Here is a 27,661-nt window from a genome sequence, read left to right as displayed (position 1 = left end):
AGAGCCCTGGCATCCACTGTGATGTCACTATGTTGTGGCAACACCCGCTGTCCTTGGGAAGTTTATTCAGTGCCTTCACCATTTACTGATGAACATGATGGCATACTGAAGAGTCTAATTCAGAAAGAGAATGCAGAGTTTAGAGAAACCAGAGAGTGACTGAAGAAAGCTGACCTTCAGTCTCAATGTAAAACGTCCAGAAAGAAATGGTCAAGAGAATCATGTAATGAGTTCTGTGCAAGAAAAGGGAATCTTCCTGGAGGAAGTGGGCTTGTGCTGAATCTTCCAGTAATGGGGAACAGAAAGCTGTAGTCTCTGGGAACCAACAGAACTTCCCTGCTTGTCATGCCTCTTGAAATTCTAGGATTCCAGGATATTAATTGTTCTGGCTCAGAAGTCGGGAACTGGTAAGGCCAATGCTTTATGCTGGGAACTCTTGGCTTTCCTTCCTTTTGGTAGATAGGCATTGATGTGTGAACATGAGACCGACATTAAAGCGGGAGGGATTAATGAGATGTGCCCATTTCAAGGCAGGACATCACTCTACTTAAACCACAGTGGCTAACTTTAGTTACTTCCCAGCTGCTCTGTGTTCCTCAGTTGTCAGTGAGGAGACTTGTTGAGTCTGGTGACCATGTTCTGCCCTTATATGTCTTAGAGAAGACATATGTTATATGGTTAGAGTTATATGGTTATATGGTTATATAGTTATATAGTTATATGGTTAGAGTGACCTGTCAAGATATTTGGGGAACCTCTAAATGACTGGGGTGATTGTTAACTATGGCAATTTTTTCCTGACTTGTAAACCCACAGGCTTGTGGACTCTGCAGCCAAGTTGAATTCTGAGTCTGCTGCTGTGAATGAGCCTGAAGAGGCTATCTCCTTGGTTACTTGGAGCATGTGCTATGAGGGCAGAGAAAACCAGATAGCTGGGATAACCACTTCCCTTCAAATAGAGGACACAGCTGAGTTCCCCAGAGGGGGCATCTGAAGCACAGGACAAAATAATTTGCAGTGTCACCGAGTCACTGGTAAACAAGCTTTCTCAAACATTTGATTAGGACTCAGGGGGGTCTGTCCATTATCTTTGCCTTGTGATACTGCAAGTTCATTTATGTTCATCTACCCACAAGGAGCACCAGAGAGCCACCATCCCACCAAACCTTCCTCACCAAGATGCAGGTGAAGCAGAAGGTGCAGACTCACCACTCAGCTACAGGAAATGACGATTGAAAGAAAGTAACAGTGAGATCGCCTGATCTTTATCACAGAAGAGAGCATGAAGAATAAGTATTCATACATTCAAACCCTGTGGTTTCAATCTCAGGTCCACTCTGTCATCATTTCTTCATTTTATATAAGGTCTGTGTTTCTGGTAGGCTGCATCTTTAGGGTATGCCTTAAGGATATGCCAAAATCGTGTCTCTGAACTCCGCCCAAAGGCAGAACCTCAAATGTGGACAGGAATGACATGAGGACATAGACTATTCTGCTTCCTCTAAAAAGAAACAAAAACAGAGCCTGTGGCAGGAGTCATAGTACTCATGGACTGAGGCAGTAGTATGAATTCCCAGCATGACTTTGAAGAGAATCTATCAAGTGCTGTCTAGTGTGAGATGTTAGCTGCTGTGAGTTTGAGTTAATTTTTTGTTACTTGCTTTAAAAGGCCTTGTACATTTGATTCTCCAAGCAGCAGTTGGAGAGGCCTGGTCACACATCTAAATGTGTCCATACAGGGACTGAAACTGATCCCTGCTCCTTTTGTTCCCCTCTGAGAGGACACACCTGCATTCATTTGATCAGCATCCAATTGATGGAGGTCTCCCACTCTCACTCAGTCTCTCTTTCTCTGTCTCTCTTTCTCTGTCTCTCTGTCTCTCACATACATGTGTTTATGTTTTGTATTTTTCTATATGTTTGTGCATGTATCTCCCTCTAGTCCCTGCAGTCAGGGATCTATAGTTGGGCATGAGCAGTTCCCTATCTCACAGTTCCCAGGTGATACCTGGGTGAAAATTGGGAGTACCAATTTGAGTATTATAGTTCCACCAGTATACTTACTTTAGTGACACATAGATATTTCCATGCAGGTGTTTATAAATCTGTCATGATGTTGAGTCCCATCCTCAAAACTGTTCATTATGTTATTTTGGTCTCCATTGTGACAGGTCCCATCATCGACAATTTGTTTTTGAAGACAGGAGAAACATCTTCACAGACTCTGGAGGGTACACACCTGTGGAGTAGACACCAGGGAAATTCTTAGACAGCTATTTTGGCAAGCCTCCTGAGAGAGCTCATGCAGCTCCACCTCCCATCATCTACACAGCCTGCCGCTACTGACATAGGGTCAGCATAGGTGTAAGTAAATTGTTTTCAAATCTGTGGGTTGGTCCCGGGTTTGGGTACCAACAATATAAGTAAATTTGTTGTAACAACTCTGGGGAAAGGTATCCTGACTACCTGGGGAGTCAGGCAACACCTTGATCTGCTTAGGACAGCTCTGATGGCTGGAAATGCAAGGAGACAGTTTAGCCCTGGAAGATGAGGTATCCCACACACCTTGAGCTGCTCAGAACAGCAGCTCTGCCCTGAAGGTGCCCTGGACACCTGAAGTTGTTTAGCACAGCTCTGATGGCTGAAACTGCAAGGGACCGTTCAGCCCTGGAGGGTGAGGTATCCTGGACACCTCAAGCTGCTCACAACAGCTCTGCCCTGAAGGTGTCCCAGAGACATGGACCTGTTGTGCACAGCTCTGACAGCTGGAACTACAAAGAAGCAGCCCAACACTGGATGGGACAATTTTCTGAATTCTTGGGAAATTCAGGCCTGGAACTGATGGGGGATGATCTCCCTGCAGGATACAAAAATCCTGCTCTTCTCCTGGAGAGGTGCTACAGCTGAGCTTTGCTCAGTCCCCTTGTAAGGGGGCTTCCTAGCAGAGCTCTGCTTCTCTTGCCTATGCTGTGGCTTTCTTTTGCTTCACTCTGCAAAAAGGGAAAAAAACCTGCAGAAATGTAGCAATGTACTCTGGCTCTGGAGAAAAGTGTTACTTTTTAGCTCTTTATGGCTCTGTCCACTGAGGGACGTCTCAGCAAGGAACTTCTGTTCAGCTCCTCCTTGCTCTGCTCTTTCAGCTCCCTCTTGCTCTGTCCCCTGGGGGACATCTCAACAAGGATCTTCTCTATGCCAGTGAATGAAGATCATCACACCCAAAATTCTTTTGAGAAAGGTATTTATTTGAGAAAAAGGAGTCCAGGAGAGTAGCTGCCTCTACCAGGGTGGACAGAAAAGCCTTTTTTTTTAAACTGACCAGGCAGGGCAGTTTATACTGGATGTTTTGGAGGTGTAGTCAATCTTGGATTGACTTGTGGCCCAGGGTTCTACTGTTTTGCTCTGTGATTGGTTGATTTCACAAGTCAGTTGGGCAGGGGCAGAGATGGCTCTGATCTGACTGAGACAAACAGTGTGTTTCTTTCTGCCCTAATCTGAGTCTTTCCTCCCTAGTTCTGGGCTCCAGGTTCAGGGTGGGTTTCTTTAGCCAGCCCCTTGTCCCTACAATAGCAAATTTAATAAATACCAGAAGTTCCCAGCACTTAGGAGACAAGATGTGGCATCCCATGATATCCAGTAGTCTAGAACACACCCTGAATTCCTGTCATACTTGAGGACTATGTTCATGGAGTTCATTACCTCTAGGTCCAGGACCTATGACCAGCCAAATCCTTTCTATGAAAGCTCAAGATGCGGCATGAGCAGGTCATGTCACACACACAGAGCTTAAAGAGTGAGAACACCAAGGCCTCAGAGAAATTAAATGGTCTGTTCGAGGAGTCACTCTTCCATTGTTAAGTGCCTGTATTTCAGGGGACCACAACATTGTGCAATGGCCATCTCTGGCTTTCCTTGTTGCTGTACTGCAGAGTCTGAAGCTCTGGCTCCAGCCTTTCTGCCTCTTAGCAAGCTTCCTTAGCAAGTAGTGCTTTGTCTTACTTGCTTCTCATTCTCAGCATTGCCAATAGTGAAACAGATTGTAAGCTACTCACAACCCCACATTGTCATACTTAATAGCCTCCAGAACAACTATTTTTAACCGTCCTAATGCCATGACCATTGAAGTACAATCCTTTATGTTGTGACATTCCACCATAAAATTATTTTTCTTGCTATGTCATAACTGTAATCACTACTGTTATCAATCATAATGTAAATATCTGTTATGCAGAGTATCTGAGATGCCTCCCCCTTGAAAGAGTAATTCCATCACCTAATGAGTCATTACACTTAGAAGTCCAGTTTGCAACACGAGATGGATATCATGTATGGTTTTGTGCAGGAGTCTATTGCCATAGGATTGCTACACCACTAGTGTCTCCTACCCTCACTCAGAAGGGATTTGTTCTCTACTTGCTGATGTTTCCCCATTTCCATGGTCAGAGAAGGGTAGATGGGCAATCTGTTTTCTTACTATAGGTTCTTGGATTTCTTTTGTTGTTGGAGTTTTCAGAAATAACATGATTCTTTCTGGAATTCCCTTTTCTCTACCAGTGGCCAAGAGGAAAATGTCAGAGACCCCCAGACACAGAAAGAGCAGGTAAGAACAAGCAGCTGGGTCAAGGTTAGGTCCAGCACCATTTCCTCCTGTAACATTAACCTGTTTAACATTTAACCCACTTGTGTTTAATTCATCACTTTACTCATACACATTCCCCCCACACACACATTCAACCCCATCACCACTTTCATGACAGGCAATTGTTTATTTTTTTGTCCATGCACCAGTAGTTCTGGGAAGTGAGTGTTTTGTGAGAATCATTTGGCAATCAATCCCTGCTTCTCTGCCTGAAGCTGAAGTCCAATGATGCAAATGGATCAGTCACACATCACATATCTTCATGTCATTATGAGGAGAGAGGTGCTATGAACAGCCTTGAGGGAATAAGTTCAAAGTCCAGCATCATTTGCTTTTTGCACATTTGCTTTCCAGGGTTTATATATGATCACAGTGGGGATAGCAGCTTGCAAGTAGAAGGGCCCCCTGCATAGCTCAAGTGAGTCATTCTTTTTGTCACCTTGTTGGGTGGCATGTGGCCTTCTTCCTCCCATGCTCTGCATGCCAAGGTGGTCTCTTCACTTTGACAAGCTGTTAGTTCACACTTATAGAGACCTCAGTGGGAGATAGGCAGCAGTGTTTACTGTGTGTTCTGTTCTCTTTTCTTTTGTCCTCTCCCATCGTTGCTGACCAAATTCCCTATCTGATGCTCTCCAAAATGTTGGAACCACAGTGTCAATAACACTAGGGAAGACTGAATGTATTGTCACTTTTGAACGTGATGCCCATATTACCGCTGAGGGACTGTTTTACTCTCCATGTCAATATGTAGCTCTGCCATGCTGAGAGGTCTTGAGCTCTGCCCCCTGACCCAGCATCAGTGACTTTTGTTTCTGAAGCTTCTGGGCCCTGACCCAGCTAATTGTGAGGTTCCATTCATCCTTCCATTTGTGTGGTCTTTTAACTTGATGTGGTGTCATTCTTATTAGAGGAGTGTGTTGTATACGGCGATCCTTTTATACAACTAAGTGTTTTACTGGTTCTTTTGTATGATTTGTCAGGTTTGATTTTATTAGTATTGGCTGAGTATTCTCTTGTGCTGTATGGGTTGAGATTCAGAACTCATTGACTTGAGTTCTGATCCTTGTTGTTTCTTTCTGACTAATGATATTTCATTTTTATGTTTTCAACACATAGTTATTTGTGAATGAAATCACACACATAGCGTTCACTCAGTTGTGCACACACTATAACTCAGATGGTGGATGGGAATAGTTTACTAGTGTTCAATGCCTTTATTCTACCATGTTTCCCAGGATTTGAATTCAGACTTGTTGGAATGTACCTTTACTTGCTGAACCATCTACTAGTCCCTAATTTTTAAATGTATACCTTTATATCAAATAGACTTTGACTTCCCTCTTGCAACACTTTAGTTTTTGTAGATTCCAATGCTCTGTTATTTTCATACATTTCAAGAATGTTATGCTCTATTCCTACCACCATTAGTGTCTAAGAACTTTGGAATCCACTCCCAATTTCTTTAGCATCTCAGTGATTGTTCAGTGTTTTGTTTTCTAGCCTCCATGTGTTTATATATTTTCTGTAGTTCATTTTTGTTCTTTTTTGTATTTTTTATACTGTGATCTTATAAAAATAAAAATTATTTCAATTACCTTGTTTTTGAGAAGATTTGCTTTGCATAAAACCATCTTGAAAAGTAACTGCTCAGGCTGCTGATAAAAATGAATTCTGCTACTGTTCCATGGAAAGTTCTGTAAATGTTAAATCAGTCCATTTATTTGTATATCAGTTGTTCATTGTTTTCCTTTTGTTTTGATAACTGATATAATCATGTATTAAAATCACCCCAAATAATGATGAATTCTATCTGTTATCTCATATTTTGTAGTGAGTGCTTTATAAAATTGGGAACATCAATGTCACAAGAACATGTGTTTATGGACTCTTGTTGAATTTCTCCCTTTATCAATATGTAGTGACCTTCATTTTCTCATTCACTAATTTAACTTTAAAGGGTAAATTGTGGACTATCAGTATGGTTATACCTGTTTGTTTCCACATGTGATTTTCTGCCTATTACTTTGGCACTGAAGTTCATTTGTTGTAGGTACCAAGTAACTCTATGTGATAGAATATTATTTTAAGGTGTACTGCTTTTGTTCATGTTGAATTTGTTTAACTCTGTGAAGCTATGTTACTGTGCTTGTGTAAAACAACTGATGATTTAATAAAGAACTGGCCAATAGCAAGAAAGAAGAAAGGATAGGTGGGACTTGCAGGCTCAGAGTATATATAGGAGAAAGCTGGGTAGAAAGCTCTAAAATCAAGGAGTCAGAGAAGGAGGAGGAGGAGGGCTTCAGGAGCCAGCCACCCAGCTACACAGCAAGCCACAGAGTAAGAGTAAGAATTACAGAATTTAGAGAACAAGAAAAGCCAAAGGCAAAAGATAAAAGGGTTAATTTAAGAAAAGCTGGCTGGAAATTAAGCCAAACTTATGAGTACTCATAAGTAAGAATAAGCCTAGATGTATGATTTACTTAGGAGATGGATGGAGGACCATCAAAAGAGCAATAACCTCGAAAACCAGCTCTCTTTCACTTATATAGACTATTCTGTCAGGCTATTTCTTCTAATTGGAATGTAAGACACTTAAAAGTCAGAATTATCTCAAGTTATAAAATAATTACTATCAGTTTATTATATCTCCTTTATGCTGTGGATATCGCTCTATATAAATAAAGCACTGATTGGCCAGTGACCAGGCAGGAAGTATAGGTGGGACAAGGAGAGAGGATAATGGAGGAAGGAGGAAGAAAAGAGAAACCAGCTGGAGCCACTGCCAAGACAAGGAAGATGTAAAGTACCGGTAAGCCACGAACCACGTGGCAAAGTAAAGATTAATAGAAATGGGCTGAATATAAGAGTGAGAGCTAGACAATGATAAGCCTGAGCTAATGGCCAAGCAGTTTAAATAATGTAAGAGTCTGTGTGTTTATTTTATAAGTGGGCTCCGGGACTGGCAGGACTTGGTGGTGGGAGCTGGAGAAAAATTCTCCAGCTACAAATGGCGCCCAATGGCTCGAGTTTCCACCTTAAACCTAACAATATTTAATAACTAATTCTAAACAGATCCAAAACCAGGTTCCTGCTTCATGTCTCGTATGGGCAGCTAGACGCTGCAAAACGCGGGTTTGAACTATTGGCAGGTTCCTGGCATGTGCACTTGACCTGCAGTATAGCGGGAATGAGACGTGTGCCAGCGGCACATTACGCTGTGTGGTAGATTTAGTCTTTACTAGTATTTAAAAAAAAAAGAGAGAGAGAGAGCTTTCTAGGCTACACACTGCTTTGATAAAAGCATAGACCCACTATTTCTGAGACTTGATGGCTCCCAGAGCTGGCAGAACTGCCATGTTGGGAAGCTAAAGTGGGCAGAGCCAATAGCCACAGTGCCATAGGCTTCAAAAAGAGATAAAAAGGAATATATACAGTTATATAAACAAATAGTTTTTAAAAGTAAATTCTTTAAAGAAACAATAAAGGTAATAAGCCACGTAAAGATGGCTATCACACAGAGATTCTAGATTATGTTGTCTTTGATATTTGTAACTGAAGAAAAACATTTAATTGTAAAAGCTGTTCAGTTATTCCAAAATGTAAATTTTAAAGGTACCTTGACTTCAAAATTTGGATATAAGGATATGTTACTTTGGAAAAGAGGTTCTGCTTTTGTTTCCACAGAAAGCCAAGGAATGCTCAATCATACCACAAGGGCACTTGCTCAGCTATGTATATATCAGCATTGTTTGTAATAGCCAGAACCTGGAAACAACTTAGATGCCCTTCAACGGAAAAAGGGATAAATAAAATGTGGTATATATACACAATGGAGTACTACTCAGCAGAAGAAAACAATGACGTCGTGAGGTTTGCAGGCAAATGGATGGATCTAAAGAAAATCATCCTGAGTGAAGTAACCCAGACTCAGAAACACAAACATGGTATGTACTCACCCATAGGAGGATACTAAATGTAAAACAAAGGAAGACTAGACTGCTACTCCCAACTCCAGGGAGGCTACCTAGAAAACAGGACCCTAAGAAAGACACAGAGATTGCCCAATGACAGAGAAATGGATGAGATCTATATGAACAACCTGGACGTGAGTGGGGTTATTGAAGGCAAGGTTTGAAGGAAAGAGAGCTTAGGGGAGCAGGAGATCCCAGCTGGATCAAGAACAGAGAGGGAGAACAAGGAATAAAAGACCATGGTAAATAAAGACCACATGAGAATAGGAAGAAGCAAAATACTAGAGAGGTCCACAGTAATCCACAAAGATACCTCCACAATAGATGACTGGCAATGGTCAAGAGAAAGCCTGAACTGACCTACTCTGGTATAGGATGGCCAAACACCCTAACTGTTGTCCTAGAAATCTCATCCAATGACTGAGGGAAGTGGATGCAAAGATCTACAGCCAGGCCGCAGGTGGAACTCCAGGAGTCCAATTGGCGAGAAAGAGGAGGGATTGTATGAGCAAGAATTATTGAGACCAAGATTGGAAAAAACACAAGGACAAATAGCCAAACTAATGGAAACACATGAACTATGAACCAATAGCTGAGGAACCCCCAACTGGATCAGGCCCTCTGGATAAGTGAAACAGTTGATTAGTTTCATCTGTTTGGGAGGCATCCAGGCAGTGGGACCGGAACCTGCCCTTAGTGGTTGAGCTTGCTGTATGGAACCTGGGACTTATGCAGAGACACTTCTCTCAGGCTGGGAGGAGGGGACTGGACCTGCCTGGACAGAATCTACCAGATGGAGCTGAATCCCCATGGGAGTCTTTGCCCTGGAGGAGATGGGAATGAGTGATGGGCTGGGAGGAAGTCAGGGGTGGGAGGGGGGAGGACAGGGAAATCCATGGCTGACATGTAAAATTAAATCAAATTATAAAATAAAAAAATATATACATATAGAACATAGTTAGGTAAATGAAAAAATTCTCCTCTGATATAAGTCTAATAACTATAAAATATATTGAACACAGAAAATTAAATAAAATAGAATTTTTTTTTTTTTTGGTTTTTCGAGACAGGGTTTCCCTGTGGAGCTTTGCGCCTTTCCTGGAACTCACTTTGGAGACCAGGCTGGCCGCGAACTCACAGAGATCCACCTGCCTCTGAGTCCCGAGTGCTGGGATTAAAGGCGTGCGCCACCACCGCCCGGCAAAATAGAAATTTTTATCTGATAAAAGTCTATTATCCAAAATATACATATTAAACACAAAAATTCCAATAAAACATAAATTCTCGTCTGATAAAAGTCTAATAACTAAAATAAATATACTTGTTGAACACAAGAAATTAAATAAAATAAAAATTCTCATCTCATATTGGTCAAATATAAAAATATACATTGAACACAAGAATTCAGATGAACAAAACAAAAATTCTCATCTGAAAAATGTCTAATATCCAAAATGTACGTATTGAACACAGAAAATCATAAACAGGACAAAATTTTCATGTGATAAAAGTCAAATATCAAAAATATACTTATTGAACACAAAAATTAAATGAAAGAAAAATTCTCTGCAGGTAAAGTTCTAATATCCAAAATATACACATTGATGACAAGAAAACAGATAAATAAAACAAAAATTCTCAAATGTTACAGTCTAATAACCAAAAAAAACCACACTGAACACCAAAAATCAGATAAATAAAATGAAAATTCTCATCTGATAAAGTTCAAATATTAAAAATGTATTTATATTACACAAGAAACTATATAAAACAAAATTTTTTCACTGAGAAAATTCTAATATCCAAAATAAACATATTGAACACAAGAAGTTAAATAAAACAAAAATTCTCATCTTGCAGAGGTCGAATATCAAAAATATACACATTGGACCCAAGAAATTAGATAAATAAAACAAAAATTCTCATCTGATAAAGGTCTAATATCAACAATATCATTATTGAGCACAAAAAAACTAAAGAAAAGAAGAATTCTAATCTAATAAAAGTTTAATACTAAAATTATACATATTAAACATAAGTAAATAAAGCAAAAATTGTCATCTGATAAAGATGTAATATCAACAATATACATATTAAACTCAAGAAATCATAAAAAGACAAAATTCTCATGTGATAAATGTCAAATATCAGACATATAGTTATTGAACACAATAAATTAAATAAAACAAAACTTCCCAAATTATAAAAGTCTAATATCAAAATTATACATATTTGTATATTTCTAACTATTTATACCATTCATTTAACAATGTAATACAATTTTCTGATCCTTGAATGTTATTATTACCAACTATTAGGATATAAAGAAATGAAAGTTAGTAGTAAGACACTATAATAAAACTTGTAGTCAAATTTGGTATGTTTTCAAGATTGAGCAGATATATTTTAGATAGACAGGTCATCTTCAAACCCTTCAGAGATCTACAGAATATGGCATTTAAAATGTTTTAATAACTTAGAAAATTTTTCTTTTTTGTTATGACTATGACACATGTCAGCTCCTGGCAGTACCAATCTACTTCAGAGAAAATATGGGCATTGAAAAAACTGCAATTAGGGTTAACTTTCATTGTGACAAAAGGTAGCCACTGGACAACAAAGTATTGCCGAATCAATTGCTGACAAACAGGATAGACAGGACACGAAACAAAGGACTACTGATTCTTGCCAAATCAAGTGTGGTTATGGCTTTATCAAAAGGCATTTTCTGAGGCCAGGATAATATGGCACCATCCCTGAAGTGGCCTTCGCAATCCGGAAAAGGTACAGTGCCCTTTTCTTCGAAGGTAGCTGAACAGGCAGTGGGCCTATGGCTTCTGATGTGCAATGGAACAGCAGCTGAAACAGTTATTCTTGAAGAGTAAGCTCACACCTCTTAATAGTAGAATGGCATTTAATAGTGGGATGTGGAGAAGAACGGGATGCTGAGATGAAGCCACATACACAGATAGCCAAGAAGATTGGACAGCTGAATTAAAAAACTATCAACAATTTCCAGAATTTAAAATCCTGAATCATGACATGATACTAGTGGAAATCAGGTGTTTCTGGTATATGGACTGCTCTCACCCAATGTGAGGTTGAACTGTTGACCCTGTGTACATTCTACTTTACAAATGAGTCTGTCAGATATGCTAAGCCTACAGGCTGAAGATGATGCCCCAACACTGCGGGGAAACCTCAGATGACTGTCCAGGCAGCTGGCTGTTTCTGTCAACTCACAATTTTTTGGAAGTTGCTTGAATGTACTTCCTGTTTTTATTTTTGTTAGCTAATATTATTTCCTTCTTGGGTCTCTGAGGGAGTTGATAATTAGTTAGTTCCAGTTGAAGATTAATTAGGATAGAAAGTGAATTAGACACAATAGGATAGATAATGGAATTATTTTCTCTAAATTTGTCAAATACAAATGGACTGGACATTGTTTAGGTATTTATTACTTGTATATATTGTATATAGTTATTGTACTTTTGTATATAGTTTTTCTTATGTTAGTTGTAAGCTTTTTCCTTTTTTCTTTTTATTAAAATAGAAAAGGGGAAATATGGTGATATTTTATTTTGTACTAAAATATTATTTGTATGTTAATAAATAAAGTTGGCCAAGGGTCAGAGCTATTAGCAAGCCATAGGAAAGCCAGGTGGTTGTGGTGCACGCCTTTAATCCCAACACTTGGTAGGCAGACCTGGGTAAGTCTCTCTGAGTTCAGGAATACTGCCAGCATTGGATACACATGCCTTTAATAACAATACCAACCATAGAAGACCTGGAGTTCTATACAGACAGGCAGTGATGAGGCAGTCATGTGGTTGGGTCTACAACCAGTGAGAAGGCAGAACAGAAAGTCTATATAATGACTTTAACACAGGAAGTAGCTCTGTTTCAGAGAGGTAGGACCACTGCAGGAGGAACGGTAAGGTTTTAGCTCTTAGCTCTGACTTCTTGGCTTTCTTCTTTGCATTGGTTTTGTGTTTCTTACTTAAAAAGACAGTTGGTTACATCTACACATATTGAACAAAATAAATAAAAGAAACATTTTTACCTAAAAAAGGTCTATATCCAAAATTTACATATTGAACCTAAGAAATCAAATAAATATAACAAAACCTCTCATTTGATAGAATTTGAATATCCAAAATATACATAATGAACCTAAGAAATAAAAGAAAATAAATCAAAAAATTTATTCTGATAAAGGTCTACCTTCCAGATATATGTTTTATCCCAAGAAATCAGAAAAATAAAACAAAAAGTCTCATCAGATAAATGTCTAATATCCAAATATATATGCTGAGCATAAGGTATCAGACTACTATAACAAAAATTATCACCTGATAAATGTCTAATATCAAAAATACACATATTGAACATATTTAAATATATAAAACAAAAATTCTCATCTGATTAAAATCTAATATCCAAAATATGCATACTGAACACAATAAATTAATTAAATAAAAATTCTCAACTGACAAAGAACTAAAATTCTCCCCTGATAAAGGTCTAATATTCAATATATATATGTATACATATATATATTGACCATAAAAAAATAGATGAATTAAACAAAATTTTCCCTCTAATAAAGGTCTAATATGCACAATATGCATACTGAACACAAGAAATTAGACAAACAAAAAATTCTCATCTGATAAATGTCTAATATTTAAAATATACATTTTAAACACAGGACACTAGATAAATAAAACAAAAATTCTCACCTGATTAAGGTCTAATATCAAAAATATTCACATTCAACAAAAGAAATTAAATAAAACAAAAATTCTCACTTAATAAAGAACTAATATCCAAAATATGCAAAATGAATGTAAGAAATCAAATATACAAAACAAAAAGTCTCATCTGATAAAGGTCTAATATCAAAAATATACATAATGAACACAAGAAGTTAAATAAAACAAAAATTCTCACCAGATGATGTGGTGATTTCTAAAATATACATACTTAACACAAGAAATCAAATAAAACACAAAATCAGATTATTAAGCTCTAATATCAAAAATATACATATTGAACACAAGAAATCATAAAAGAAAACAAAAATTTTCATCTCATAAGGTCTAATATCCAAAATACACATATTGAAAATATTTAGAAAAATAAATTTTCTCACCTGTTAATGGTCTAATATTCCAAAATATACATACTGAGCACAAGAAATTAAAGCAAAAAAGTTCTCACATGACAAAAGTCTAATATCCAAATATATATAAAAAACTCGAGAAATCACATAAATAAAACAAAAATTCTCACCTGATAAAGGACTAATAAATAAAATACACATACTGTACACAAGAAAATAAATAAAAGAAAAATTCTCATCTGATAAAGGTCTAATATTAAAAATAAGCATGTGGAACATAATTAGATGAATAAAACAAAAATTCTGATCTGATAAAGGTCAAATATCACAAATATACCTACGGAATGCAAGAAATCATATAAACAAACAAAAATTCTCATCTGCTAAAGGTTTATTATGCAAATATACATATTGAAACAAGAAATCAGATCAATAAAACAAAACTTTTCACCTCATCAAAGTTTAACATACAAAATATACATATAGAACACAAGAAATCAGAAAAACAAAATTATTGAGTGATTAAGGTCTAATATGAAAAATATACTTATTGAACACAAGAAATAAAATAAAACAAAAATTCTGTTCTGATAAAGTTCTTATATAAGAATATATCAATTGAAAACAAGAAATCAGATAAATAAAGTGACAATTCTCATCTGTTAAAGTTTTAATATCCAAAATATCGATGTTGAACAGACAAAATCAGATCAATAAAACAAAAGTTCTCACCTGATAAAGGTCTTATATCCAAAATATACATATTAATATAATTAGATAAATAAAACAAAAATTCTCATCTGATAAATATCTAATATTGAAAATATACATAGTAAACACAGGAAAGTAAATAAAACAAAAATTCTCACCTAACAAATGTCTAATATCCAAAATATACATATTGAAAACACAAAAAATTATTAGATGATAATTTTTGTTTTAATTAATTTCTTGTGTTCAGTATGTATATTTTTGATATTAGAAATTATTCAGATGAGAATTTTCATTTTATTTGTCTGATTTTTTGTGTTAATTATGCATATTTTCGATATTAAACCCCTATCAGATGAGAATTTTTGTTGTTTATATGATTTCTTGGGTTCAATATGTATATTTAAAACAAACTTTCTCATCTGATAAAAGTCTAATATCCAAAATATATATATTGAACATAAGAAATCAGATAAATAAAACAAAAATTCTCATCTAGTAAAGGTCTTTTATAAAAAAACATACTGAACACAGTAAATTAATTAAAACAAAAATTATTATCTCATGAAAGTCTAATATCCAAAACATACATACTGAACACAAGAGTAAATAAAACAAAAATTCTCATCTCATAAAGGTGTAATATTCAAAATATACATATTGAATACAAGATATCAGATAAATAAAAGGAAAATTCTCATCTGATAAAAGTCTAGTATCCAAAATACACATATTGAGCAAAAGAAATCAAAAAAAGGAAACAAAATACTCATGAGATAAAGGTCTAATATGAAAAAATATACTTATTGAATATAAGAAATAAACTAAAACAAAAATTCTGTTCTGATAAAGGACTAATATAAAAATATACCAATTGAACACAAGAAATCACATAACTAAAACAAAAATTCCTGCATGATAAAGGTCTCATATCCAAAATATACATATTGAACACAAGAAATCATATAAACAAAACAAAAATTCTCACCTGATATATAGAGGTTTAATACCAAAAATATGTATAATGAACACCAAAAAATCAGACAAATAAAATGAAAATTCTCACCTGATAGCTGTCTAAAATTCAAAATATACATATTGAACACTAGAAATCAGTTAAATGATATAAAAATTCTCATCTAATAAAAATTAACAACTCGAGGACATTGAAGGGTCTGCTGGGGTTCTTGGAGAAGGGAGGTTTTCACAATGACTCAGAGATTCCACCTTACACCTGTCAGGATGGCTAAAATCAAAAACAAGGAAGACACCTTATACAGGAGAGGATGTGGAGCTACAGGAACTCTCCTCCACTGCTAGTGGGAATGCAAACTTGTACAACCACTTTGGAAATCAATATGGTGCTTTCTTAGAAAATTGGGAATCAGTCTCCCCCAAGATCCAGCTATACCACTCTTGGGCATATACCTAAGGAATGCCCAAAGAAGAGATCTACATGAACAATCTGGACATGAGTGGGGGGAATGAAGGGCGAGGGTTGAGGGAAAGAGAGCTTGGGGGAGCGGAAGATACCAGCTGGATCAAGAACAGAGAGGGAGAACAAGGAATAAGAGACCATGGAAAATGAAGACCACATGAGAATAGGAAGAAGCAAAGAGCTAGAGAGGCCCACAGAAATCCACAAAGATACTCCCAAAATAGACTGCTGGCAATGGTCGAAAGACAGCCCGAACTGACCTACTCAGGTGATGGGATGCCCAAACACCCTAATTGTTGTGCTAGAAATCCCATCCAAAGACTAAAGGAACTGGATGCAGAGATCCATGGCTTGGCCCCAGGTGGAGCTCTGGGAGTCCAATTAGCAAGAAAGCAAAGGGTTTATATGAGCAAGAATTGTTGAGATCAATGTTAGATAAAGCATAGGGACAAATAGCCAAAGAAATGGAAACACATGAACTATGAACCAATGACTGAGGGGCCCCCAAGTGGATCAGGCCCTCTGAATGGGTGAGATAGTCGATTGGCTTGATCTGTTTGGGAGGCATCCAGGCAGTGGGACCGGGTCCTGTACTCATTGCATGAGTTGGCTGTTTAAAACCTGGGCCTTATACAGGGTCGCTTGGCTCGGGCTGGGAGGAGGGGACTGGACCTGCCTGGACTGAGTCTACCAGGTTGATCTCAGTCCTCTGGGGAGGCTTTGCCCTGGAGGAGGTGGAAATAGGGGGTAGGCTGGGGGAAGGGGCGGTGGGTGGGAGGGAGGAGAACAAAGGAATCCATGGCTGATATGTAGAACTGAATTGTATTGTAAAATAAAATTAAATTAAATTAAAAAAAATTAACAACTCATGAAAATCTAATATCCAAAATATACATATTGAACTCAAGAAATTAAATGACACAATAATTCTCACCTGATAAAGAACTTATATCTAAAGTGTACATATGCAAATAAAGAAATCAAATAAATAAACAAAATTTCTCATCTGATAAATGTCTAATATCCAAATATTATTTACCGAACACTAGAAATTAAATAAAAAATATTATCATCTGATAAAAGTCCAATATCAAAAATATTGTATTGAACAATAGAAATATAATAATAAAACAAATATTCTCATCTGATGAAGGTCTAATATCTAAATTAAACCTGTTGAACAGAAGAAATCAGATAAATAAAATAACAATTTTCATCAAAGAAATGTCGAATATAAAAAATATACATATTGAACACAAGATATCATTAATCAATTAAAAATTCTCACCTGATAAAGGTGCAATATCCAAAATATACATATCGAACATAACTAGCTAAATAAAAAAATTCTCATCTGATAAATGTCTTATATTGAAAATATACATATTGAACTTAATTAGATAAATAACACCAAAAAATCACCTCTGATAAAGGTCTACATCCAAAATATACATAATGAATGCATGAAATAAAAAAATAATTGTCACTTGATAAAAGTCTAATATCCAAAATTTACATATTGAACTGAAGAAACCTGATCAACAAAACAAAAACTTTCATCAGATAAAGGTCTAACATCCAAAATATACATGTTGAATACAGGATATCAGATTAATATAACAAAAATTAGTATCTGACAAATGTCTAATTCCCAATGTACATATAGATTGCAGTATACCATATAAATAAAAAAATTCTCACCTGATAAAGTATTAATATCAAAAATATGCATGCTGAACACAAGAAATCAAATATATAAAACAAAAATTCTCATCTGATAAAGGTCTAATATCCAAAATATACATATTGAACTTAATAAGCTAAATAAAACAAAAATTATCATCTGTTAAACATTTAATGTCCAAAATATACGTACGTAACACAAGAAATAAAATAAAACAAAAATTCTGATCTGATAAAGGTCTAATATAAAAAATGTACATAGTGAACACAAGAAATCAGATGAATAAAACAAAAACCTCATCTGTTAAAGGTCTGATATCCAAAATATACATATTGAACACAAAAAAAAATCCAACAAAACAAATGAAAATTCTAAATTTAAAAAGGTCTAATATCAAAAAATGCATATTGCACACAAGAAATTAGATAAATAAAACAAAAATTCTCATCTAATAAATGTCTAATATCCAAAATATACATACTGAACACAAGAAATTAAATAAAACAAAAAGTTCTTGTCTGAAAAATGTCTAATAACCAAAACATACCTATTGAACATAATAAGATAAATAAAATAAAAATTCTCGTCTGTTAATGGTATAATGTCCAAAATATACATACTAAGCACAAGAAATTAAATAAAACAAAAATTCTCATCTGATAAATGCCTAATATCCAAAATATACATATTGAATAAAATAAATCATACACATAAAACAAAAATTCTCCTCTGAATTCAGTCTTATATCCAAAATATACATATTGAACATAATTAGATAAATAAAATAAAAATTCTCATCTGATAAAGGTCTAATATCAAAAACATACATAGTGAACACAAGAAATCAGATAAATAAAAGGAAAATTCTCATTTGATAAAGGTCTAACATCCAAAATACAAATGTTGAACACAAGAAATCAGATAAATAAAATGAAAATTATCCTCTGATAAAGGTCTAATATCAAAAATATACATACTGAACATAGAAATTAAATAAAACAAAAATTATCACCTGAAGAAAACTAATAACCAAATTTATATACTGAATAAGAATATCAAATATATAAAACAAAATAATCTCACTTTATGAAGGTCTAATATGCAAAATATACCTATTGAATATAATTAGAAAATTAAAACAAAAATTTTCATTTGAAAGAAGTCTAATATCCAAAATATACACACGGAGCATAAGAAATTAAATAAAACAAAAATTATCACCTGATAATTGTCATTATCCAAAATATACAAAATTGAAAACTAGAAATCAGGTAAATAAAAGAAAATTCTCATTTGATAAAAGACTAATATCAAAAGTATACTTATTGAACATAAGAAATTAAACAAAACAAATATTCTCACATGATAGAGGACTGATATCCAAAATAGACATATTTAACACAAGAAATCACATAAATAAAATGAAAATTCTCATCTTATAAAAGTCTATTATACAAAATATACATATTGAACAGAAGACAACAGAGAAATGAAACAAATATTCTCATCTGATAAAAGTCTAATGAAAAAATATACATACTGTACACAAGAAATCAGATAAATAAAACAAAAATTCTGATCTGATATAGGTCAAATATCCAAAATATCCATGATGAACACTAGAAATTAAATAAAATCAAAATTCTCACTTGATAAAGGTCTAATATTCACAATATACATACTGAACACAAGAAATTAAATAAAACAAAAATTCCCAACTGATAAAGGTCTAACATCCAAAATATACATACTGAACATAATTAGATAAATAAAACAAAAAAATCTTCAGATAAAGGTCTAATATCCAAAATATAGATATTGAACACAAGAGATTGAATAAAAAAAATTCTCACCTGATAAAGGTCTAATATCCAAAATACACTGTAGATGTAATTCTGAATGGTTTTTTCTTCAACAAGAAACACAGAGCCAAACACAGAGTTAAAAGCCCCAGAGGTCAGAGCAGCAGCCAAGAGCTAAGACCAAGACTGCCTTCTTACCACCCCTGCTACTGGCATCCTTCCCCTGAGAAAGAGACCTACTTCCTGCATGTCTGTCTTTTTATTGACTTTCTGTTCTGCCTTTTCATTGGTTGTAAACCCAACCACATGACTTCCTCATCACTGCCTGTCTTTACAGATCTCCAGGTCTCTATGGTTGGTATTGAGATTAAAGGCATGTGTCTCCATGCTGGTGGTGTCTTTGAACATACAGACATCTGCCTGTCATGTGATGGGGATTAAGGGTATACGCTATCACTGCCAGACTTATGCTAAATGACTTGTTATTATCTCTGTCCCCCAGGCACTTTTATTTATTAACATACAGATAAAATTAAATTTTAGTACAAATAAAATATCACCATAATATACATTTTGAACATAATTACATAAATAAATAAAAAAATTCTCACCTGATAAAGGTATAATGTACAAAGTATACATACTGAACACAAGGATTCAGATAAATAAAACAAAAATTCTAACCAGATAAAATTCTTATATCAAAAATATACATATTGAACACAAGAAATGAGATAAAAAAACAAAAAAATCTCATCTGATAAAGGTCTAATATCCAAAATACACATATTGAACTAAAAAAAACTGATAAATGAAACAAAAATTCTATTTGATAAAGATCTAATATCCAACATATATATATACTGAACTCAAAAAACCAGATTAAGAAAACAAAAATTCTCATCTGATAAAGGTCTAATATCAAAAAAATACGTTTTAAACTCAAGATATCTGAAAAACAAAAAAAAAATTCTCACATAACAAAGGTCTAATATCTAAAATATACACATTGAGAAAAACAAATCAAATATTCTCACTTGATAAATGTCTAATATCAAAAATATAATTATGGTACACAAGAAATAAAATAAAAAAAAATTCAGCCGGGCGGTGGTGGCGCACGCCTTTAATCCCAGCACTCGGGAGGCAGAGCCAGGCGGATCTCTGTGAGTTCGAGGCCAGCCTGGACTACCAAGTGAGTTCCAGGAAAGGTGCAAAGCTACACAGAGAAACCCTGTCTCGAAAAACCAAAAATAAATAAATAAATAAAAAATAAAAAATAAAAAAAATTCTCATCTGATAAAGGACTAATATACAAAATATACATATTGAACACAAAAAATCACATAAATAAAACAAAAGTTCTCATCTGATAAAGGTCTATTATGCAAAATATATTTATTGAACATAAGAAATTAAATAAAGCAAAAAATATCACCTGATAAAGGTCTAATATCCAAAATATACATACTGAACACAAGAAATTAAATAAAACAGAAATTCTCATTTGATATAGGTCTTATACAAAAATATACATATTGAACATAATTAGATATATAAAACAAAAAATTTCATCTGATAAAGTCTATTATACAATATATATATATGAAACACAAGAAATTAAACAAACCAAAAAGTCTCATGTGATGAAGGTCTAATATCCAAAACATACATATTGAACACAAGAAAACATATTAAAAAAACAAAAATTCTCATAAGAAAAAGGTCTAATATCCAAAATATGCATATTGAACATAATTAGAAAAATAAAACAAAAATTCTTTTCTGATGAAGTTCTAATATCCAAACTATAAATATTGAACACAATTAAAAAAAACGAAAAACAAAAATTCTCATGTGATAAAGGTCTAATGTGTAAACTATACATATTGACCACAAGACATTAGCTATATAAAACAAAAATTCAGCCGGGCAGTGGTGGCGCACGCCTTTAATCCCAGCACTCGGGAGGCAGAGCCAGGCCGATCTCTGTGAATTCGAGACCAGCCTGGGCTACCAAGTGAGTTCCAGGACAGGCACAAATCTACACAGAGAAACCCTGTCTCGAAAAACCAAAAAAAAAACCTCAAAAAACAAAAATTCTCATCTGATACAGGTCTTATATTCAAAATATACATGTTGAACACAAGAAATCAGATAAATAAAACAAAAATTCTCATCTGATAAAGGTGTAATATCCATAATATACATACTAAACTAGAAATCAGATAAAAAACACAAAAATTCTCAGCTGATATTGGTCCAATATCAAAAATATACATATTGAACATAATTAGATCAATAAAATGAAAATTAATATCTGATAAATGTCTAATATCAAAAGTATACTTATTGAAAACAAGAAATCATATAAAGAAAACAAAAATTCTCTTCTGATAAAGGTCTAATATCCAAGCCGGGCGGTGGTGGCGCACGCCTTTAATCCCAGGACTCGGGAGGCAGAGCCAGGCCGATCTCTGTGAGTTCGAGGCCAGCCTGGTCTCCAAAGCGAGTTCCAGGAAAGGCGCAAAGCTACACAGAGAAACCCTGTCTCGAAAAAACCAAAAAAAAAAAAAAAAAGGTCTAATATCCAAAATATACATATTTAACATAATTATATGTATAAAACAAAAATTCTCATCTGATATACATCTAATATCCAAAATACACATATTTAACAAAAATAGATAAATAAAACAAAAATTATCATCAGATAAATGTCTAGTATCAAAAATGCGACCTATTGAACACAAGAAATTAACAAAACAAAAATTCTCTTTTGATAAATGTCTAATATTCAAAATATACATATTGAAAACAAGAAATCAGATAAATAAAACAAATATTCTCTTCTGATAAAGGTCTAATATCCAAAATATATACATTGAACAAAAGAAATCTAACAAACAAAAATTCTCAGCTGATAAAGGTCTAATATCCAAAATATACATATTGGACACAAAAATCTGAAAAATAAAAAAAATTCTTATCTGATAAAGTCTAACATCCAAAATACCCACACTGAACACAAAAATCAGGTAAATAAAACAAAATTCCTCATCTGATAAAGGTCTAATATCCCAAATATAAAAAGTGAGCATAAGAAATTAGAAAAAGAAAATAAAATTCTCATGTTATAAAGTTGAAATATCAAAAACGTACTTATTGAACACAAGAAATTAAATAAAACCAAATTCTCACCTGATGAAGGTCTAATATCCAAAATATAAATATTGAACACTAGAAATAAGAAAAAAATTCCCCATGTAATAAAGTTCAAATATCAAAAATATACTTATTGCACACAAGAAATTACTGCATAAATCAAAAATTATCATGTCGTAAATATCAAATATTGAAAATATACATATTGAAATCAAGTAATCAGATAAATAAAACAAAAATTCTTATCTGATACAGGTCTAATAACCAAAATATACAAAAGGAACCCTAGAAATCAGAAAAATAAATAAAAATACTTATCTGAAAGGTGCTAATATCTGAAAAATAATATTGAATACAAGAAATTAAATAAAACAAAACTTCTCACCAGATAAAGAACTTGTATCAAAATTATTCATATTCAACACAAAAAATCAGATAAATAAAACAAAAATTCACATCAGATAAAGGTCTAAAATCAAAAATATACATATTGAACACAAGAAATCACATAAATGAAACAAAAATTATCATCTAAAGAGGTCTAATATCCAAAATATATATATTGAACATAATTAGATAAATTAAATAAACATTTGCATCTGATAAAGTTTTAATATCCTAAATAGACACATTGAATATATTGAGATAAATAAAACAAAAATTCTCTGTAGCTTGAATCTTAAAAGTTCTTATTAATAAAATCAAACCTGTACCAGGTACTGGGGTGAACACTGGAAGATCAGAGAGACAGAACAGGCCACAGCCACCTCACCTCACCATTTCATCAGCTAATCCTGTTTCCTCAGACTGGAAGCCTCTGAGTCCTCATCCAGAATGAATCTCAGCTGAACTGCTGCTCCAAAGCCTGAAACCTTAACCAGCCAAAAGTTTCTAGTTCCTGGTCTTCATGCCTTATATATCTTTGTGCTATCTGCCATCACTCCCTGGGATTAAAGGCTCGCTTTCTGGGATTAAAGGCGTGAGTCACCATGCTTGGCTGTATCCTTGAACACATGGATTTCTACCTCTGGAATGCTAGGATTAAAGGCGTGTGCTACCACTGCCTAACCATTAGGTTTAATATTGTGGCTGTTCTGTCTCTGACCCCAGATAAGTTTATTATGGTGCACAATATTTTGGGGAACACAATACCACCACAATTCTCATCTGATAAACGTCTATTATCCAAAATATACATAGTTAAGGAAAGAAATCACATAAATAAAACAACAATTCTCATCTGATAAAGGTCTAATATCCAAAATACACATATTGAACACAAGAAATCAGAAAAAGAAAACAAAATTTCTCATATGATAAAGGTCTAATATGAAAAACATACTTAAAAACATAATAAATTAAAAAAACACAAATTCTCATTTGATAAAGATCTAATATCCAAAAAATACACATTGAACACAAGAAATCACATAAATAAAGGAAACTTCAAATCTTATAAAGATCTAATACAAGAAATGTATATATTGAACATAATTAAATCAATAAAACAAAAATTTTCTCATGATAAAAGTCTAATATTCAAAATATACATATTTAATACAAGAAATTAACTAACAAAACAAAAATTCTCATCTCATAAAGGTCGAATACCCTAAATATACATATGGAACACAAGAAATCAGAAAAGCAAAACATAATTCTCATGTGATAAAGGTAAAATATCAAAAATATTCTTATTGAACACAAGAAATTAAATAAAACAAAATTTCTCAACTAATAAAGGTCTAATATCAAAAATACACATATTGAACATAATTAGATAAATAAAACAAAAATTATCATCTCATAAATGTCTAATATTCTGAAATATATGTTGAACACAAGACATCAGATATATAAAACAAAAATTGTCATCTGATAAATGTCTTATATACATAATATACATATTTAACCCAAGAAATCAAATAAATTAAACAAAAGTTGTCATCTGATATTCACCTAACATCAAAAACGCACTTATTGTACTCAAGAAATTAAATAAAAGCAAAATTCTCATCTGATAATGTCTAATATCCCAAACATACCTGTTGAATACAAAAATGTCTAATACCAATAATATATATATTGAACACAAGAAATTAGATAATTAAAACTGAAATTCTCATCTGATAATGGTCTAATATCAAAAATATACATATTGAACACAAGAATTCAGATAAATAAAAAAATTCTCATCTGATAAATGTATAATATCCAAAATATGAATTGAACACAATAAATAAGAAAAAACAAAAATTATCAGCGGTAAGTCTAATATCCAAAATATACACATTGAACACAAGAAAACAGATAAATAAAACAAAAATTCTGATCTGATAAAGGTCTAATATCCAAAACAGACATATTGAACATAACTGGATAAATAAAAGAAAAATTCTCATCTTTTAAGGTATAATATCAAAAATATACATATGGAACACAAGAAATCAGATAATTTAAATGAAATTCTCATCTGATAAAGATGTAATATCCAAAATTATGCATACTGAACACAAGAATCAAATGTATAAAACAAAAAATCTCATTTGAGAGATGTCTCATATCCAATATATACATATTGAACATAATTAGATAAATAAAACAAAAATTCTGATCTGATAAAAGTCTAATATCCACAATATATTTACTGAACACAATAAATTAAATAAAACAGTAGTTCTCATCTGAGAAAAAACTAATATACAAAATATGCACACTGAACACAAGAAATCAAATATATTAAAGAAAAATTCTCATTTGATAGAGATCTAATATCCAAATATACAGTTTGAACAAAGGAAATCAGATAAATAAAAGAAAAATATTCATGTGATAAAATTTTAATATCCAAAATACACATATTGAACAAAATAAATGAGAAAAAAACAACAATTATTAGAGGTAGGTCTAATATTCAAATATACATATTGAACATATTTAGATAATTGAAAACAAAAATTCTCATTGGATAAAAGTCTAATATCCCAGCCGTGCGGTGGTGGCGCACACCTTTAATCCCAGCACTCGGGAGGCAGAGCCAGGAGGATCTCTGTGAGTTCGAGGCCAGCCTGGTCTACAAAGTGAGTTCCAGGAAAGGCAGAAAGCTACACAGGGAAACCCTGTTTTGAAAAAAAAAACTAAAAAAAAAAAAGTCTAATATCCAAAACATAGATATTGAAAACAGGATACCAGATAAATAAAACAAAATTTCTCATCTGATCAAGATCTAATGACATGTATATATATTGAACACAAGAAATGAGATAAATAAAACAAAAATTCTCATCTGATAAAGGTCTAATATCTAAAATATATGTATTAAACACAAGAGATTAAATAAAACAAAAATTCTCACCTGATAAAGAACTAATATCCAAAATATGCATACTGAACACATGGTATTAGATAAATAAATCAAGAATTCTAAGCTGATAAAGGTCTAATATTCAAAATATACAAAAAACACAAGAAATCAGAAAAACAAAACAAAATTCTCATGTGATAAAGGTTTAACATGAAAAATGTATTTATTGAACACAAGAAATTAAACAAAACAAAACTTCTGTTCTGATAATGGTCTAATATAAAAATATACCTATTGAACACAAGAAATCAGACAAAAGAAGAATTCTCATCTGATAAAGGTATCTTTATAGGCATTTCCTTCTTTAGGTTGTGAAAGTTTTCTTCTATGATTTTGTTGAACATATTTTCTGTGCCTTTGAGTTGGTATTCTTTTCTTTCTTTTCTTTTTTTTTTTTTTTGGTTTTTCGAGATAGGGTTTCTCTGTGTAGCTTTGCGCCTTTCCTGGGACTCACTTGGTAGTCCAGGCTGGCCTTGAACTCACAGAGATCCGCCTGGCTCTGCCTCCCGAGTGCTGGGATTATAGGCGTGCGCCACCACTGCCCGGCGAGTTGGTATTCTTTTCGTTCTTCTATCCCTATTATTCTTAGGTTTGGTGTTTTTATGGTGTCCCAAATTTCTTGGACATTTTGGGTCATGACTTTGTTGGCCATAGTGTTTTCTTTGACTGATGAATCTATTTCCTCTACCGTATCTTCAACACCAGAGATCCGCTCTTCCATCTCTTGCACTCTGTTGGTTATGCTTGCATCTGTAGTTCCTGTTCATTTATTCAGATTTACACTTCCAGCATTTCCTCAGTTTGTGTCTTCTTTTTCTCCATTTCAGTTGGGCAGCAGACCTCCTGCAGACAGATCAGACTACCACCATCCTCCATGAGACCCTGTAACCAAGCCCCACCTCTCCCCATCCCACCCATCCCTGAGACAGAGATGGCCAAGACCCGATTGGACTAAGAGGTGAGTCTTTATCCTCAGTCCTGAACACCCCAGCCCCTAGGCTTTGGGCCCAGGGACATAACTCTGCATGCCTACACCACTACCCATTGCAGTCCCAGTTTCGGGCCAGTCGGCAGGCAGACCTACTGCAGGCAGTTCAGACTACCACCATCCCCCACCAGATCTTGTAACTCACAAGTTCCACCCCTCCCAACCCACCTGTGTGCCAAGATTACAACTACTCCCTGAGACAGAGCCCACAAGGGCCAATTGGACTAAGAGCTTCTCCCTGAGACAAACAGTCCATCAGAATCCAATAGACCATGAGCTCCCACTGGACCAAGATTACTGATCCAACTGAGAGAGCCTCCCTCAGACACAGACACTGCTTGCACCAAGTGGAGAAAGAGATGGATAGAGGCCAGTGCAAAAGTACAGTCAACAACAAAAAACACACCATGGTTCCATCAGAACCTACACCAGAAAGACCTGAACATCCCAACACAGAGGAAACAGAAGAAATCGACCTTAAAAATAACCTTAAGAAGATGTTAGAGATCTTTAAAGAGGAAATGAAAAATTCCCTTAAAGAATTAGAGGAAAAGTCAAACAAAAAATGGGAAGCAATCAGTAAATCCCTTGAAAGCCAAGAGAAAGCAATTAAATATTTGAGGGAAACAGCTCAAGATTTGAAATCCGATTTCTCATTTTCAATATGTATATTTTGCATATAGACATTTATTAGGTGAGAATTTTTGTTTTATTTAATTTCTTGCATTCAATATGTATATTTTGGTTATTAAATCTTCACCAGATGAGAATTTTTGT

At 34.0% G+C, this 27,661-nt stretch overlaps 1 long non-coding RNA gene across 2 annotated transcripts; it reads left to right on the top strand.

The window, feature by feature from the left end:
* Positions 1-40: 40 nt before the first annotated feature.
* Positions 41-27,661, top strand: LOC131901149 (uncharacterized). Of its 2 annotated transcripts, none has more exons than XR_009376392.1 (4): positions 41-407; positions 2,172-2,364; positions 4,552-4,597; positions 26,724-27,661. It is a non-coding gene; the product is annotated as an uncharacterized LOC131901149 (long non-coding RNA). The 2 variants fall into 2 exon arrangements; XR_009376393.1 differs by lacking the exon at positions 41-407 and adding an exon at positions 808-1,034.

This window comes from Peromyscus eremicus, unplaced genomic scaffold (genome assembly GCF_949786415.1).
Source record: "Peromyscus eremicus unplaced genomic scaffold, PerEre_H2_v1 PerEre#2#chrX_unloc_4, whole genome shotgun sequence".
In the NCBI taxonomy this organism is placed as follows: domain Eukaryota; kingdom Metazoa; phylum Chordata; class Mammalia; order Rodentia; family Cricetidae; genus Peromyscus; species Peromyscus eremicus.
This window is presented reverse-complemented; position numbering and strand designations above follow the sequence as displayed.